We start from the raw sequence: 16,570 nt of genomic DNA on the forward strand, positions 1-16,570 counted from the left end.
TGGAACTGGTTTTAAACAGAAGGTAGAAGCTTTATTCTCCTCCTCAGTGCCATGAAAGATATGAGAGGGGAGAAATGTCATGTTAGCTTGAGGCTTGATGTGATGTTCTCATGGCAAGAAACCCTGAATAACCCAGGAAAAGAACTTGTGGCCTGTTGCTCAGTTGCAAACTCTGGGTTGTTCATAGTTAACCACCCATGTTAAACCATTGTGTAAGTTGCACATGTAATGACAACCTACAATTTAGCGACAACCTATAATTCTGGGTTATTCTAACATACAAATCAACCACTATATAGATAATACTGTTATACTCAACAGCTTACTCTGATGTATAAACACAAGAAGCAACAATCAATATTCGGATAATAAAAGAGATGTCCTTAGATTAGGCTAAAAATTATTAGTATACTATCAGAAAACTTGCCATGATAAAACAGTAGTGTGGCTATAGATTGAAAATCTAAATTCTAAATTTTTTTAAACAATGACCAAAAGCAACTACTCGCATTTTTATCTAGAATTAATGTGAACCATAGCATGTTTCCTAGGCAACCACATAGCAATAAAAGGAAAATTAACAAAGCTGCAGATGTGCACTGGTGCATACATATTAGCAAGCAGCATCTATTTTCATAGGGTGGGCTTATGATAATGCATGACAAGTAGGCCATTTGCTAAGAGGAAAGCTTATAAAAAGTACCCAGGAGAGGATTTAAAATTCTCCAAGGAATTGGCCCTATAGACTGATACATATAGCTTGTTTAAGGCCCTGATCAGAGCAAGTGCTGAGCTCATGTTCTTCCCATTGTTCAGGACCCTGAAAACCCCAAGCTTGCCACTTACCAAGCCTTGCTTTTTATGTATATCGTAGAATCCGCACAGATAGTGTGGTAACTTACACCTACACATATGAAGACAAGCTGTAGCATTACCGGGCTTTTTGCTTTCACATTCACTTGCAGACTTACCACTGGAGGAAGTGGGGAACACACATCAATACACTGCATTTGCGAACCTAAAATGGCATTAGGCTCAGCCACTATCAGCCAGTGCAGGAAGATACAGTACTGCAGTACAGGTTTGGAAAAAAGCTCATATACGTTGCTTTGCAGAGGGGAGGAGAATAGAGACATGCTGTGTCTTACTCCCTCCATTCAAATAGGCTAAAAGAATTCCAGAAGGAAGCGGATAGATTGTAAATGAGCATGTGAAGATGTGCAAAAGTAGAAGTGACAGAATATGGAATGAGAGATTGACAGAAACCTTCAGTACTGTTTTCTGACTAGTTTTAGATGAGAGTGGAAACCTTAGGGTGGCAGAGAGAGAGAGAGAGAGAGACAGCGAGCGAGCGAGCAGGCAGTCATGCCAAAGTCGAGGGCCTCTGCTGCTCAGCTACGCTGAAGCATAATCACTGGCAGATATCCATTGATGCTGACCTCTGATCTTATGCAACCCTGACATAGTGTATTTTCATGGTTACTTGTGACTGGAAACTGCTCTAGAAGCCAGTCTTCTGGGCTTGCAAGCAGAGCATAGTGGAGGATAAGCAAATCATAAGCGGAGGGGCTTCAATGCCCATATATTCACTTACATATTAGTGCTGATTTAAGATTGCTACCTTTTTTCTGACAGGCTCTTAATCTTTAACAGATATATGGCAAGTAGGTACAACATGGTCCTCTCCATGCTAACAACTGCTGTAATTTGACCAATGCAGATGGGTAAGAATTTTGTATCAGCTTGAGTTTAGTAGCAAATTATGTATGCATTTATTAATAATACTATAATACATCTTAATATAAGAATAACTGTCTTCATATCTGTGATGGAAAGAACTTGACATTTAAAAAAATCAAATGTGGAAGAAAGCAACAGGGACAGATACATCTATCTCCATCTAATTCTGTGACCCACATAAAAATGTTCTACAGCCAGCAAGGTTTGCCATCTAAGTTTGCGTCCTTCCAAACGCTTCCAAAGCAAAAGTAATCATGTGCTGCAAAATTCAGTTGGGTCAGAATGCAGGAGACTTTTGTATGTTTTCAGCTGAGACTGCCTAGAGCCAAGCCTTTTCCCTCAAATATTAGTAAGTGGAGACATTATTGTAATTATTTGGATGCTGCTGGATTGGATAACTTCTATTGGCCAGTGTCTGATTCTTCTCTTTCCTTGGCCTATCCCTTTATGAATGGAAGGGAGCAGCCATCACACAGAATTGTCTATTCATAAGATCTTTATGAAAGGCTTCAGCAGTTCTGAGCATGAGCCTATAGGGATTCTCCACAAAGAACAAAGATAGCTGAGCAATTTGCCCTCTCACGAATTATTTATTTAAAACATTTCTATGCCGCCTCGGGGCGGCTCACAACATAAAATTAAAATATAATACATTCAAAATATAAAACAAATTAACAATATAAAATAAGTCGCCCTGGCCAGATAAAATAAGCAAATAATATTAACAATTAAAATGACGTTTAAATAAAAAGGTCTTCGCCTGGCGCCGAAAAACAAATAACGACGGCACCAGGCGGACCTCTCTGGGGAGCACATTCCATAGATTGGGCACCACCGCAGAGAAAGCCCTCCTCCAAGTACCTACCCTCCTAATTTCTTTCATGGAGGGTTCCAGGAGAAGGGCCTCTCCCGCAGATCTCAAGGGGCGGGCGGGCGTATATGGATGTAAGCTGCCTTAAACTGTCCCTGGATTCCTTAAGTCCTTGCTTCTGAATACAATGGATTTTTCAGATGCCTACAAATAATGGAAGATAAGATGGACATAAATGCTAGAGAAAAAGTAGAATCTTTCCAGCCTCTGACTCTTAGCACTTTTCTACATGTAAATCTGCTGTATTAACTTTTAGTTTCCTCATACAGATCCAAAAACAACATGCAGCGTCTCCTTTAGTGTTTTTCTGTTACATATCTTCTAGATGGTATTGTGGCATAGTGGAATAGTGCACATATAAAAAATGGGAAGAGTATGTTCTTTAGCCTCTAGAAATAATACAGCATTGTCTCTGCTCTAAGAAATATGCTGTGAAAATGTTCTTTAAAAACAGAAACAAAACTGTAGGCCACAACATTATGTAAAGAACCCATAAACAACCATGATTAGGGAACATTAAGTGCACAATAAATGCCTCATGTAGACAAACTCTGTAGGCAGGGTTGTGGCATTTTCAGTAGTTCCAGGGAATCGCAAAGATTTTATGAGATTACGTATAAGTGGATCAGAGGCAGAAGGTGCCCCGTCTATGTAGTGCTACAGCTATTCAGTCTTGGCACCAGTTTGAGGGTGGCAGTTTATGCCTTCACGGCACTGGAAATCTGTCACCAGAGCCTTTGAAATGCTGGGTCTGTGCAACCCAGTCTTCTCCAAGCTGGCACCCTCCAGAGGTGTGGATCAGAGTCAGTCATCCCAAACCAGTGAATGCCTTGGTCTTCATGAGTGGGGATGATAAGAATTATAGTCTAGCATGTTTGGAGAGCATCAAGCTGGGAAACTGTTGAAATGCAAGCTCTTGCATAATGAGTCATCTGAGGCTTTACTGTTATATATTTATACAAATGGAGAGTTTGCTTTTTCACATGCGGAGTTTCAGATACCCAGCTTTAGGACATTTCAGGACTATTGGGTTAGCATATACCTACAATGGCAGTCTATATGATGTTCCCCTGAATGCTAGCTGCTGGAGAACAGCAGCAGGGTGCGATATGGCCTGCTGGAGGCATCTGGTTCGTCACTGTGGGAAGCAAGAAGTGACAGTAGATGAACTTCAGCCTGACATAGCAGGGCACTTCTGGGAATGTGGATGTGAGTAGCATCCCTATGGCATTACAGGTCCTGCCTGCTCACCTATATGCTGCTCCACGGTTTGTTGTAGTAGAGATGTGGATTCTAGTCCCCACTTGGCTATAAAGCTTACTGTGTGACTTAAGACCAGTCACGGATTCTCAGCCTAACCTATCTCACAGGACTGTTGTGAAGATAACATGGAGAGGACAATAATCATGTATGCTGCCTTGATAATCTTGGACAAAAGACAGGATATGCATGTGACATTTAATTAAAAAGTCAGTCTCTCTGCCATAGCACTATTTTGAAATAACACTTCCTTTAAAATTGGATTGGGGTTGTGTGCACATTATTGCAGGCGCCGAGTTTATTTTAGAACTACGGGTTGTGCTAATGGGGAGAGTGTAGCAATGTGTGAGTCTCACTGCTTTGCTCCCAGTATTTAAAACAAGTCAGAAATGAACAAATAAATGACAGCTAGGCACAAAAACAAAGACTGAAAGCAAAGGAGGTCATTTCACCATACTGGAACTGATTGAACTCATTTAAAAGCTGGTTGCTGCAAAAAGGTGCTTCAGCGGAAAGAATAATCTGATTTTTTCTGACATGGGATGCAGATAGAGAAATGCAAAATATTGCATTTACACCAACTGTACTTTAATACTGCAATCCATAACAGTGCTATAGCAGCTGGGGGAAAAGTCCAAGAAAACCCTCTTTTGATCAGATAGAAAAATCCTTTAAAGCTGTGCCATCTGCTACAGCTGATCTGTGTTATGGCGACACCCCGTTGGTGGTCACAGTGATATGACTTTCCTCCCCATCCCCAAGTTCCTATAGTGTGAGAGAGTGCGCATCAGTGTATTTCTGGGTCACATTGCTGTGGTGCATGCGTGCATGCTAGGAAGGCGCTATCTCGAATACCCCTTTATGCAGTCTTTCATCTTGGGATGGTAGCGGTCATGTGAACCTCCTCGAATGTTGCCACCTTTAGGGAGAACAAATGTCTTTGTCCATGCAGTATCAAACATAGCATCAATATATGTGTTGGTAAATGTATGCCAATTAAGGTTTTGACTGCTTATAGCATTTTTTACTTCAAAGAAACAAACAACAGGGTGTGATCCAGTCAAAAAGCACTTCAGAGTCTTGTTGACTTCAGTGGGAAAGAATCAGATACCTGCTGACTTTTCTATTAAAATCAATGGAACTCCATAGTCCATAACTGACTCTTGGTCCAAGTTTTTAGAATAGCAGAATAAATGCATATTGCATTCCAAAAGTCAAAGTCCATCTTTATCCATGAATTTTAAGCTCTGCTGTGTCATTCTCTATGCATTTTAAATGCATCGTAGGTTTGATGCTCTTTGGCCTATATTATTAGACAGATTTCTGTGGAGGGAGTGGCCCCTTCAGGGAGCACTGGTTTGATACTTAAGGTCTTAGGGTTCTTTGTCCTTCACTACAGAAGAACCCTTGAACTATCTGCAGAGCCATTTCACATTTCAAGAGATGATGCCAGTGCCTCAGCCAATCACAAAACAACAGCTGTTCTATGATTCCTGGCACACAGTCCCATGATGTTTGTCATGTCTCATGCTGTATGCAAATCCATACGCTTGGATTTGACACTGTGCAGTCAGGCTATTACGCATATGCCCACAATAAAAATGGCTACCATGGCTTCACATTCCAATTTAGGATTATTTTTTCCAGTTAAAACAACTATTCTCACTGTACTAACCACACAGAATACTGATGATAGCAATTTGTTGCTCATTTTGGTAAACTGCAGTACATGACTATATCTGATAATGACATGCTGCCTCAGGTCCAAATCATGGCTGGAGAGCAATTATCCATACAGAGGAAATCTCTACATGTTAAATGATAAAATGCCATGACTTGGCACAAGAAAAATGCAAGAAATAGGGGATGTTGATAGTAATAATTTTAAAAAATGAAAAGTGTGGTTTGTCAATCACAAACTGCTAATAAATAATTGTATCAGACAATTTATGAGAGCTCATTCATATTACTGAAATCCTGTTAGCTATTTTTGCTGCCATTAGTTCCCTGCAGACTCATTTGCACGTAGCTCCATCTTGTGGCAAAGAAAAGAAAAGGCAAAGATGAGAGAAGGGCAAATAGAGGATGTACTGCATAATAAAACATCAAAGTTTCATAGAATACAGCATTTCAAGAGAATGCACAATTTCCTGAAGCACATCAATCTCATATTTAGGCTCCTGTGGAAGTTCACACAATAGTGCAGTCAAATATACAACATTCTTCTCCAGGTCCATCTCAAGGAAAACCTATTCTACTTAGTAGCCGAGAGGCTCTGCTCAGTGTTAATCAAAAGCCACCTCTTTCTTTCTGTTTTTTAGGAGTACCAGAAAACCTTGTGGCAGTGAATAGCAAAAATCTAATTAGATGAACAAGCAGGGTTTACATGACTGGAAACCTGGGCAGCCCACCTGGAACATGGGGGAGGGGCAAGAGAAGAGACAATCAGTGTTTAGTCTGGTATGAGCAAAGGGAGAAGAGCTTAGCCACACCCTCTCCTGTTTGCAGTGACGTTTGAACAGTAGTCTCCTGTTCTAATTTTTCCTAAGCTAAAATCCAGTGCATCCTGTATATTCTCATGAACAGTTATACAGTTTTGGGTGCATTTCTCCTAATATATATATTTGTTGTACACACTTTTGCCTGTTGTACCCATACTTGCAAGGAATTTTCCTAGTATAATGCACTTTTGAACAGAATTTTACTTATATATATTCTGGAGTGCAGTTTTCCCTAATATATGCCTTTTTATGCTTTCTTTTTTCCTGAAGAACTGCATTGCAAAATTCGGAGAAGTACAAATTATGAAGGTTAACTGAGTTTTGGTTCATGTTTTGGTTCAGAAGTGCAAAATTAGGTAAGTTCTCTTCCATTCTATTGCATGGTGCATAAGCAAGCAGAGGCCTATTCATTTGCTTTTTTATCTTATGTCATTCCTTAGTTGCTTTTCTATAGAAATAATCTATGCACTAAAGAAATAGAATGAGCATTCAAAAATACAATTATGATGGCCATGGCCCTATACTCCCTTGCCTGAGATTAAGAGCTACCGAACCCTTTGAACAAACGGTCAAGACTGAACTGCAAATATCTTAAAAACTCAAAATTGAAGCCATAAAGTTCTTAAAGGTCCATGCCCTGAAAAGATTAGTCTAAAATTAGATAGAGACTGAAGTAAAACAGGGGAACATGAAAACAAAAACATTTACAGTTCTTTGAAGTTAGACCAAGTATTTTGGTTTGATATTAAAATTTACAAGGAAAACAAAGAAGTAAATGTTACTGTAATGATCATAGTTTCATTCAAGTACTGAAATGAAGTATTTCATGTCTTACTGCATGGAGATTGCATGAGATGCGAGCAACATTTTGAATCACCATGGTACTTAGGCATCAACTTTAATAGTAGTCATTTGAGTCACATGGAGTGCAATCCTCTGGCATCCCAACACTGCCCAGCATCCTGGGGCCAGGGTCCTCTGGCCTCAGTGCTCAGAATCCAAGAACTGAGCACCTGCCCTGCCCTGCCCCTCGCCCCTACCTCTTGCAGTCAACACAAAATGAACCTCACTGGCTGCTTCTCCAAGAGCGGAAGTGTGCCTTGGAGAGGGGGGCATGCTGGGGTGGAGAGCACAGGAGGCTGGGGCTGTCTTCCTATGTTGATTCCCAGCAGTGCCCCAGCTTCCTCCTCTCCCCCTTCTTGGCCAAAAACAGCCATCTGAATAAAGTGGCCAGGGCAAGGCACAGCAGTGGCAGAGACTGCTGCCACTGTGACTCCCTCTGGCCAGTGGATGCACATAAGGCTCCAAGTTCAGAGGCATACGTACATCCAGGGTAGGGGTGACGAGACTTCCCCCATACCATCTTCAATCAGTCATTTACTTCTCTAACTGGCCAGAAGGCTTCAGTTGAACAGGCTTGTAAAGGGGCTTCAAAGCCAATAAAAAATAAAACAGTCCCTACTCTTAAGTTTACAGTTAAGTGTCTTACAGAGTGGTCCTATGACCCCTAAAGGGAATCTAGAAAACTCTGCAACTAGTGCAGAAAGGGATTTAGTGGGCATTCTGAGGGACGTGGAGGGGTGGAAGCCAGCACTGCCAAGATATGATACATCCTGGTGGCACCTGAGTCTCTTTCTGTCCCTCCCTGAAGTGCCACCCTTACACATCAGCATTGGCTCACTGCTCTGCAGGATGGGAGAAGCATGGAGAAAACATTCACCTCTGTCCTCCTCCCACTCTGCATAGGATCCCTGTATCTGCTGAGTTGGGAGGGTTACAGGCAACTTCATTGGACAGCACCTTAATAACAATCTTATTTTAATATCGGCTTAGGGTTAGGGTTAACCCTATGAGGGGAAACCTAAGCATTAAATTCCCTTGGAATAATTGACATCTGAGATAAATTTTTGATCAGAGAGAGAGAGAGACAGAGATTTAGTTTTTTTCTTTTGTTAGAAGAAAATGTGTTAGACTGATCTAAATTCCACCTACATGAAGGGGCTTTTCCATCAGTTGCTTCTATTGCAATCTTTCGTAAATACCCCTCCAAGAGATACTCCTAGGGTTTGGGAACCCTCCGGGAGATGTGGTGCAGTGGCTTCTGTAACTGAGGCACTAATAGGTGGTAGTGGGGGTGGGGACTTTGCATGATCAGAAGCTCTTCACACTCACAGAAGGAAGCCTCTCTATTTCAGCCAGTGTTGTTTTGTTGTTTTTTCCTGAAATGAACTGAAAAGCTATTTGGGGCTGATTACAAAGGGAATTGAGAATTCTGCATTTAAGTACATTATGCTGTGATCTTAGGAAATAAGTATGCATCTACGTTTGTGGTTGAATAAAAGGAAGTAGGGTAGAATGGTACCAGAATGCAGTTTGATGTTCTGAAGAGATATCAGAATCTCTTTCATAATCTTTTTACTGATAAGAGGAAGGCAAAACAGTCTTTGAGGACTTTGCTGTTTAAGCTTAGCAATACAGGCTCCATACATCCTGGGGACAGAGAGCACAAGTGACTAGAGAAATGTTCAACAATCATATTTTGTGACATAAAAGAAGAAATGGAGAATACTGAAGAGGAAAGCCAGTGTGGTGTGGTGGTCAGAGTGATGGATTGGAACTCAGGAGTTCTTCACAAGTCTGACATGAAGTTTCTGGGTGGACCTTCTGGCTGTCAGCCACTGGATGATAATGGGCTTGGACTAACCTACCTCACAAGGTTATTGTGAGGACAAAATGGAGAGTGGGATGACCATGTAAGCTGCCTTGGGTATCTTGCAAGGAGAGGATTAGCTATTAATGCAATAGTAAACATAAATGAAAAATGAAAAAAAGACATGTTCAAGAAAAAAAGCACAGAGAGATATGTCTATGTATTATCCTGATAAACCAACATAATCAATCAACTGATATAGAGGCAAAACCATACAGATCATCCATATGACAAATAGCTCCACAAAGAATAGTTGACCAATGTTAACTGGTATTCAGTCCACATATATACTCCTAAATATTTGTATGTATAATTATGCTTTCTTTTATATTTCAGTCAACTTTAGTGCATGTTGCCATATTTGGTATACGTCTGATACCTATTTCTTTGTACTTTCATACAGTTGCTTCTTGCAAAAAGGCTGTGAAATGCTGTTGCTAGTATAAAATAAACTGAAAATTCAAACAACAGTAAAGAAACACTTTGCTTACAGGTGCTCCCAAAACGACACAGTATGTTACAACTGAAAGGGGGTGCTTGTATATGAATGTATACATTCTGGGACTACAAGGAAACATATATGATTCTGAGAGAACAGTTCTGTATTGGTGGAAGATTGCTAACAATATTTATTAATGAAAAATATAGTGTATAAATGCAATATGAGAACAGTAGCTTTTCTAGCTATTTTCAAGGAAGTGATTTATTTAGCCAAACCTAGCAAAATTAAGCAGCCAGGGGTTCATGCACCAGTATAATATATTGGCATTTGCCTCTAAGTATGTGTGACAATAATGAGCTAAAAATAACTACCCCCATCAAAAAAAGTTCCATGTCATTAAACTGTCTAAACATATATTAGTCTTAGTGTATTTAGACACAGTATGTCAAGACAAACCATCAGTCCTCTGAAGGCAATGCTAGTAGCTCCATCACATTGTCAGCAGGCTGGGAGGAGAGACAGGGAAGGACTCTGAGAAATCTTTTTTACTTTGGATTTCAGGAGGTAAGCCTGTCAGCCTGTATTTCTGGACGCAAAAATAACTCTATCAATAGCTGTAGTTGTGAAATCCACTTTAGACGTCAGATGCTTGTGTTTCTAATTCCGTATCACATGAGCATGGTGACATAATCTCAGCGTTAGTGTATGGGGAACAAGTTGCTAATGCAGTGTTATCTGTAGACCGCTTGCCTGAAGCAGCGGTCTTGTTAGTACTCCTTATGTTGAGGGTACATTTTTGTACACCAGGCTCCAAAACTATGTAGGTGTCTATATATGGGGCCAAAAGACAGAGCTCCGTTAACTAGTGCAGTTTTCAGGTCAGTATGCTTCTGATTGATGTGAACTAACATTTTCTTTTCTGTCTCTGTGTAAGCTATTAATATTTGAGACTTACGGGCACAAGATAGGAGGTAGAACTTCAAAGCTGATATATTTGAATACCTCCACTTCCCCCCCCCCCTTATCTCTCTTTTTACAGTACATAACTGACATTCTGACCCAGAAACCACCATTTACAGAATGTAGGTCAGTTGCTTTTATAGGTGTAGCTTCTGTTTTCATATTTCAGAGCATGCACCAGAATTCATTATCTTATAAAGGTGACCTAAATTATTAACATTATTGCAAAATTATTATTTTGTAATGTTATTGTTGTAAAATGCTATCAAACTGGAACAATTTCAACAATGGACAGATTGTCTTAGGATAGAGATTTGTTGTTGTTGTTGCTAGTTCCGAAGTCACGTCCGACCCTTCGCGACCCCATGGACAACATTCCTCCAGGCCCTCCTGTCTTCCACCATCCCCCGGAGTCCACTCAAGTTCACACCGACTGCTTCAGTGACTCCATCCAGCCACCTCATCCTCTGCCGTCCCCTTCTTCTTTTGCCATCTATTGTTCCCAGCATTAGGCTCTTCTCCAGGGAGTCCTTCCTTCTTTGTTGGCCTTTGTCAAAAGCATTGCAAAGAATAGTGAGGATATTTGGGATGCAAAAATAATTCTTAGTTTTATATTTAAGAGTTGGCATTTTATACTTCATATTGATCATCTTATATAAATAGTATCTAGTAGTACTTGTTTTATTTAATATTAACAGAACCTAGTATTAAACCCTTATGCTTAAACTGCACTGACAGTATTTTTTATCTAATGAGTAAACGCAATGCAGTCTTCATTCCAGGTTTTATAGACAGCCCAGAAAGTCTATAATGCAGTCCTGCCAGGACATTGTCAAATGCATTATGGTAAACAATGTCCTCAAATTTTAGCTACCTGCCATTTACATTTTTTTCCTGTACCCAAAAAGAACCTGGGACAAAGCAGCAGCAACAAAACCCTCCTAAAAAGCCCAGTCATTGTCTGGGACAAAGAAGTAGGCCAATGTAATATGTTGGAGTCACATTTTTCCAGTGAAGGTTGAACCAGGGAAGCAGATTTAAATGTTCAGTGTTTTATTTTACAAAACAAAGAAATAGTATATTTTTTGTCCTAGTCAGTGAAAAGTATTGATTTTTTAAAAAATATCCCATTGGGGCAAAAATAATTGACAATACAGGGGGGCTGGATGACATTTCATTCTTCTGTAATCATACATATGGCTTCTAGTGAGGATCATTTTATTACCCCAAAATTCATTTCAGTGTGACTTCAGGAATAAAATACTCTTCAAATTGTGGGTGTTTCTTCTTCTGTTTCTGATTATTAAAATGCGTATACAAAATCTTTGTTTTTGAAATTGCCATTCTAATACTAGTCTCATTTTCCAGGGCCAGGTTTAAGGGTTGCTACCATCTTCCATTTCCCGCCCAAATTATTATTTCAGTTTCTCCAGCTGTAATCCTATATACCCTTACCTGAAAATAGCTTCCTTTCAGCTAAATGAGACTTACTTCTGAGTAGATGGACTAGCACTGAACTCTCTTTGCAGCAAACCCCAAATACAGCCCACTCCAAAATCTAACATTCAATCAGAATCTATCTCTTCTCCCCCAAAGTTCTAATGCTCAGGGGTGCTCTTCCTATCTCCAGGTAATGGCTTAACTCTCCCATTTAGCATAGTTCTTCTTTCCATGGCTTCTGATTGCTAAAGTGTTTCAGACTGCCCACCAGGATGCTAAGGCCTTTAACTGGTATTAGCTGGGCCATCGTTGGACATTTTCTAAGTTCTGGAGTTCTGCGAACCAGAAGGTCCACGATGCCTGGACTTCGTGTGAGCAAAAGTACTGGCTCACTGTGATGGTTTTCATCTGCTTTACTGAGGAGGAGAGGCTGTGGAAAGCCTGCATGTTAAAATAACCCACTGATTTAAAAACCAATGAGTTTTATTGCAATAGTGGGTCACCCACCTCTTCTGCTTTTACTCAGCCTCTCCATCCATGATCAGCTCCTTCATATGTCACTCAAAGTGCCTTTCAAATCTGTACCATTGTGTAAAGATGCTAAACAATCCAGTGATTAACTAATGGCTTGCTCTGGGTTAAACAATGGCTTGTTGTCAGATAACTGGGTTGTTAGCCCATAAAGAACTAGTGGTTTGGGTTTGGACTTCAAGCTCAGCAACCTATAAAGGAACTGATTATGGGTTGTGCAATAAAAACCCAAAATAAAGACTGGCAGGTTGCAAGCACCATGCCCACTGTCATGCATGGCAGGCCATTAGTTATTAAATGACAGTTGTCATTATATGTGAACAGTGTTATAATATCTTTGAGAATCATACACAAAAAACAGAAAGTAGATGCTCACTTTGCTTCAAAAGATGTCTTCCCCTCTTCGCCCTGTACTTGATCTGTGAGCTGCAAATTGATATTGTTAACTGCTTAGAGAGTCCTGTAGGGCTATTGAGCAGCATATATATTTGAAAATAAATGAATAAATAACTATAGTGCTCCATTGCAATAAAACATGGGAGTGTTAAGGGTACAATGAAACGCCAACAGTCCTTTCAGCTGGGAACCATGAAAGATGTAAGGCTAGTGATTCTTCTTGAAGATAACACAATCCCCACAGAGACTAAAAATAAACCTTAAAAAGGGTTACCACTCAACTGTCCTTTTCTGATTATGGAGTCATACAAAATTAATTAGTCAGAGAAGCAGAGCAGAGTCAAAAATGATCTTAAAGCAATTAAAGTTCAAATACATTTCAATCTGCAGTTTCCTGTTTTTCTTTATTGCTTTACAATGCTTCTCAGCTATGTTGAAATATAAACTCTGACTTCACAAAGCATTTTTTTTTTTTCAAATGCATCTTACTTACGAAACTCAGTAAGTTAGCATTTACTTGTAAGGCTTTATCATGGTCACTATTATTATTTTGTTTCTTGATGTTAGCAGGAAGGATAGATTTTCTTGTCTGCTTTTATTACCTAGTTCCTTATAGGTACCTATAAGGAACTAGGTAATAAAAGCAGTTTATTTTATTTGTTTTCTTATATAACACAGCCAAAGATCTATGGATTCAACACAGAGGAATTCTTGTGAACCAATATTAGTCCTCTCAGTTGTTTTACTTCTTAAGTTCTCACATTTAGAATGTCAGTTTTATTCTTTAGAAAAATTAAATGTAACATTTACTATAAATATACAAACAGGCAAAACATCACATGCATTACATAAAGTCATAACCAATCACCGAACATGTTAATCCTATTTTTCCAACATACAATATTTTCAGAAAATGAGAGCAACTTTGCAAAATCCTTGAATTTATTAAAGTCCAAGTCAAATTGCTGTTTCATATAAATAAAAAATGGTATCGAGAGTTGTTCTAATTTCTGTTCTTTCTGTCTACCCTCCTGCAACCTTTTCTATATAATCCAACCAAAATCCAACTAGTTGGTAATATAGCACAATGGTCTAAAATTACGACATTTGCAGATGTGATTAATGATGGCAATCTAGCTAGAATGTAAAATGGGAACAAGAGTCCCTTTGTGTTTTCTGTATTGTCAATCTCAGAGCTTCTTGTCTAAATATTTGACAGATGGAAAGTGGTTACAGAACTAACTATATTTGAAAAGGTAATCAGCCAATGGTATAAATCTAAGAAATTGTTAGCTAATATTTATCACATAGTGATTGCTGTAGAGGATGATTATTTTAAGTTAAAATGGAATAAACTGTTAAAGAGAGAAATCTCTTTAGATCACTGGAACAACATCTTCCAGAATGGTCTTAAAATCTCCCCATGCAGCTACGTAAAGGAATTTTTTAAATAAAGTATTATATTGTTATAGGTTATATCCCAATATTAGCAATGCTTGTTGGAAATGTGGGGAAAGTAACACCAACATTTCCATTTATGTTGGAGTTGTAAAAAGATTAAGTCTTTCTGGGAATAAGTTATGACTCATATGAATTGTATGATCGGTTATCCCATTCCAGTGAATCCTGTGTGCGTTTTAATTGAATATATTAAGGATGTTGTTTAAAGGAACAAGTGGATTTTGTGGAAATCCACAAAATTCTTCTTTCTATAGAAGTATGGATAGATAAGATTTGGTACATCAATACAATGGTGAACAGAATTTGTTCACAAGTGTCAGTTTTATGTTAACATCTGTGTTCTGAAGCTTAAGGCATCTCATCTTTCCTCCTTTCAATTAAAAGACAGATTTATATTGACCAATGTTTCTTCACTTGGTACAACTATTTATGACTCTTAGTTTCAGATAAGAAGAATTGCAGGCCTCAATTAAAAAAAGAACAAACATGTTACCAAGGCTTTTGGTCCAGTAATTAATCAGTACAGAGCCAGTTTTGATTGGAGAGAAAATGCTTGATTCAAATAGCAAGCAGCAATGAGTCAGGTCACAGAGGAATTTTGTGGTACTACTAAAACAAAATGGAGATTATCTGTCCTTGTTTTTGTTTTGTTTTTTAAAGAATGCTTACTTGGGTGTTCGTTCTTTCTCTTGCTAAGTGGTTCTGATTTTCTTAGCTACATGCCTAAAGGTCCTCCCCAAACAGACAATTTTAATCTCTGAATACTCAGTTAGCTGTTTCTCTCTGCATTGGCATTTTCTTTCCTGATGCTTAAAAAATGGTTGCTGTTTTAGAGAAGAAACTATTCCTCTTTTGAATGTTCCTTTTCTTCTTTGCTGCTAAACCTTAATAAAGGTTCCAAGGTTGAACATAATCATCTTCATTTCAATACTACCCCATAGTTGAACCTCTTTCTAAAGCTGCACTTTTTGAATGCCAGTTTTCTTAATAAACTTTTTTCCCAACTATTATTTATTTCCTTGGTTTTTCTCAACCTTCATGGATTATATTTAAGGATTTTTGAACACTTTTGGAATTCTCTCCAGAAGATTATTTTTGAAGATTTGTTGGAACTGTTTACCTGGGTACCATCTGAGAATCCTGAACTCCACACTGGAATGGTAGATAAGCATTTATTTTATGGCAGAAAATGTTGAATGCTTGCTGGAACTCTGTGGTTCCTTCGAGGAAAAAAAAATGTTCACATGCTCACTTCCCCTCTGCGAAATTGCTTGTTTTCTCTGGTGCTTCCACTGTGTAGCGATCAAAATGTTTAATCTGTTTATGTCCGTAATGATACACAGAACACTAGTCTTAAGAGAGAAAATATATTTTAATATTATAGCATAAGCTTCAGAACTTAAAAGACTTAATATTGTTCCAGACTATTTTGGCATAAGCTTCAGGCCTAACACATAAACTTCTGGCCTGGGTTCACTCACAACATGAGAAGCCATCATGGATGTCACGCTGTAGTGAGTTGTCATGCCATGAAAATTTGGACTGCTGCTTCCAGGTGGCTTCTTCATGGGCCACAAGCTACCCTGATAATGCATAAGCTACCCTGAGCAGCTTGCTGGCCACCCCCACAATGGGTTGACTTGTTGTCTCATCCTGAGCAACCAACTGCACTGTGGGTTGCAGGAGGTGGCCAGCAAGCTGCTCAGCAACAATAGCAGCAAAATGCCCTTGCCCAGGCTACTGCTAGCAGCCACCACCACGTTGTGGAGCAACAATCCCTGTTTCAGGGTCGCTTGCTCTGATCGTGAACTATTCTCATAAGAATCTGGAAAGCTGCAAGCTACCCCACTTCCTTTTTAAATTGGATTTCTGACAGGGCTAACGGGGGTTTTGTGGCAAGGAGATTTGCTTATAACTTTGTATATATCCCTGGAAGAAAATCATGGGTTGTCCTGACAGTTCAAAACCAACAGCTGCCATAAAAGAGATGTATCACAATTTCCCACCTTCCTTAGCAGTCAGATTAGCAAATGAAGAAAAAGTAGAGGATACTACTGTGGAGGGCACTATCTATTGGCCACCCATTTTCATAAGCAAAAGCACTTGTGGCTTTGCTTTTCCCCTTACCTTGCTTTTGGAAAGCTGTCAGGAAAAAGCAAAGTGAAAAATAACCCTATTTGAAGTATGTTTTGGTAAATGTCTGTGAAGGGTATCTGCCTAGGCGGACCCACAAGTGCACACCTGCAAATGCAAGTCCA

At 39.2% G+C, this 16,570-nt stretch overlaps 1 protein-coding gene across 3 annotated transcripts in view; it reads left to right on the forward strand.

The window, feature by feature from the left end:
• ZBTB38 (zinc finger and BTB domain containing 38) overlaps window positions 1-16,570 on the forward strand; it is a 35,763-nt gene that overhangs the window by 6,748 nt on the left and 12,445 nt on the right. For 2 of the 3 annotated variants that reach the window (XM_044432983.1, XM_044432982.1), the window contains exon 1: window positions 10,287-10,402. The gene's annotated coding sequence lies outside the window, so the exon portion shown is untranslated. Of the gene's footprint in view, window positions 1-6,642; window positions 6,729-10,286; window positions 10,403-16,570 lie in introns of those variants that run through there. The other variant, XM_044432984.1, reaches the window with a different exon arrangement.

Source organism: Varanus komodoensis, unplaced genomic scaffold (assembly GCF_004798865.1).
Source record: "Varanus komodoensis strain SLA01 unplaced genomic scaffold, ASM479886v1 scaffold25, whole genome shotgun sequence".
Taxonomy (NCBI): Eukaryota; Metazoa; Chordata; class Lepidosauria; order Squamata; family Varanidae; genus Varanus; species Varanus komodoensis.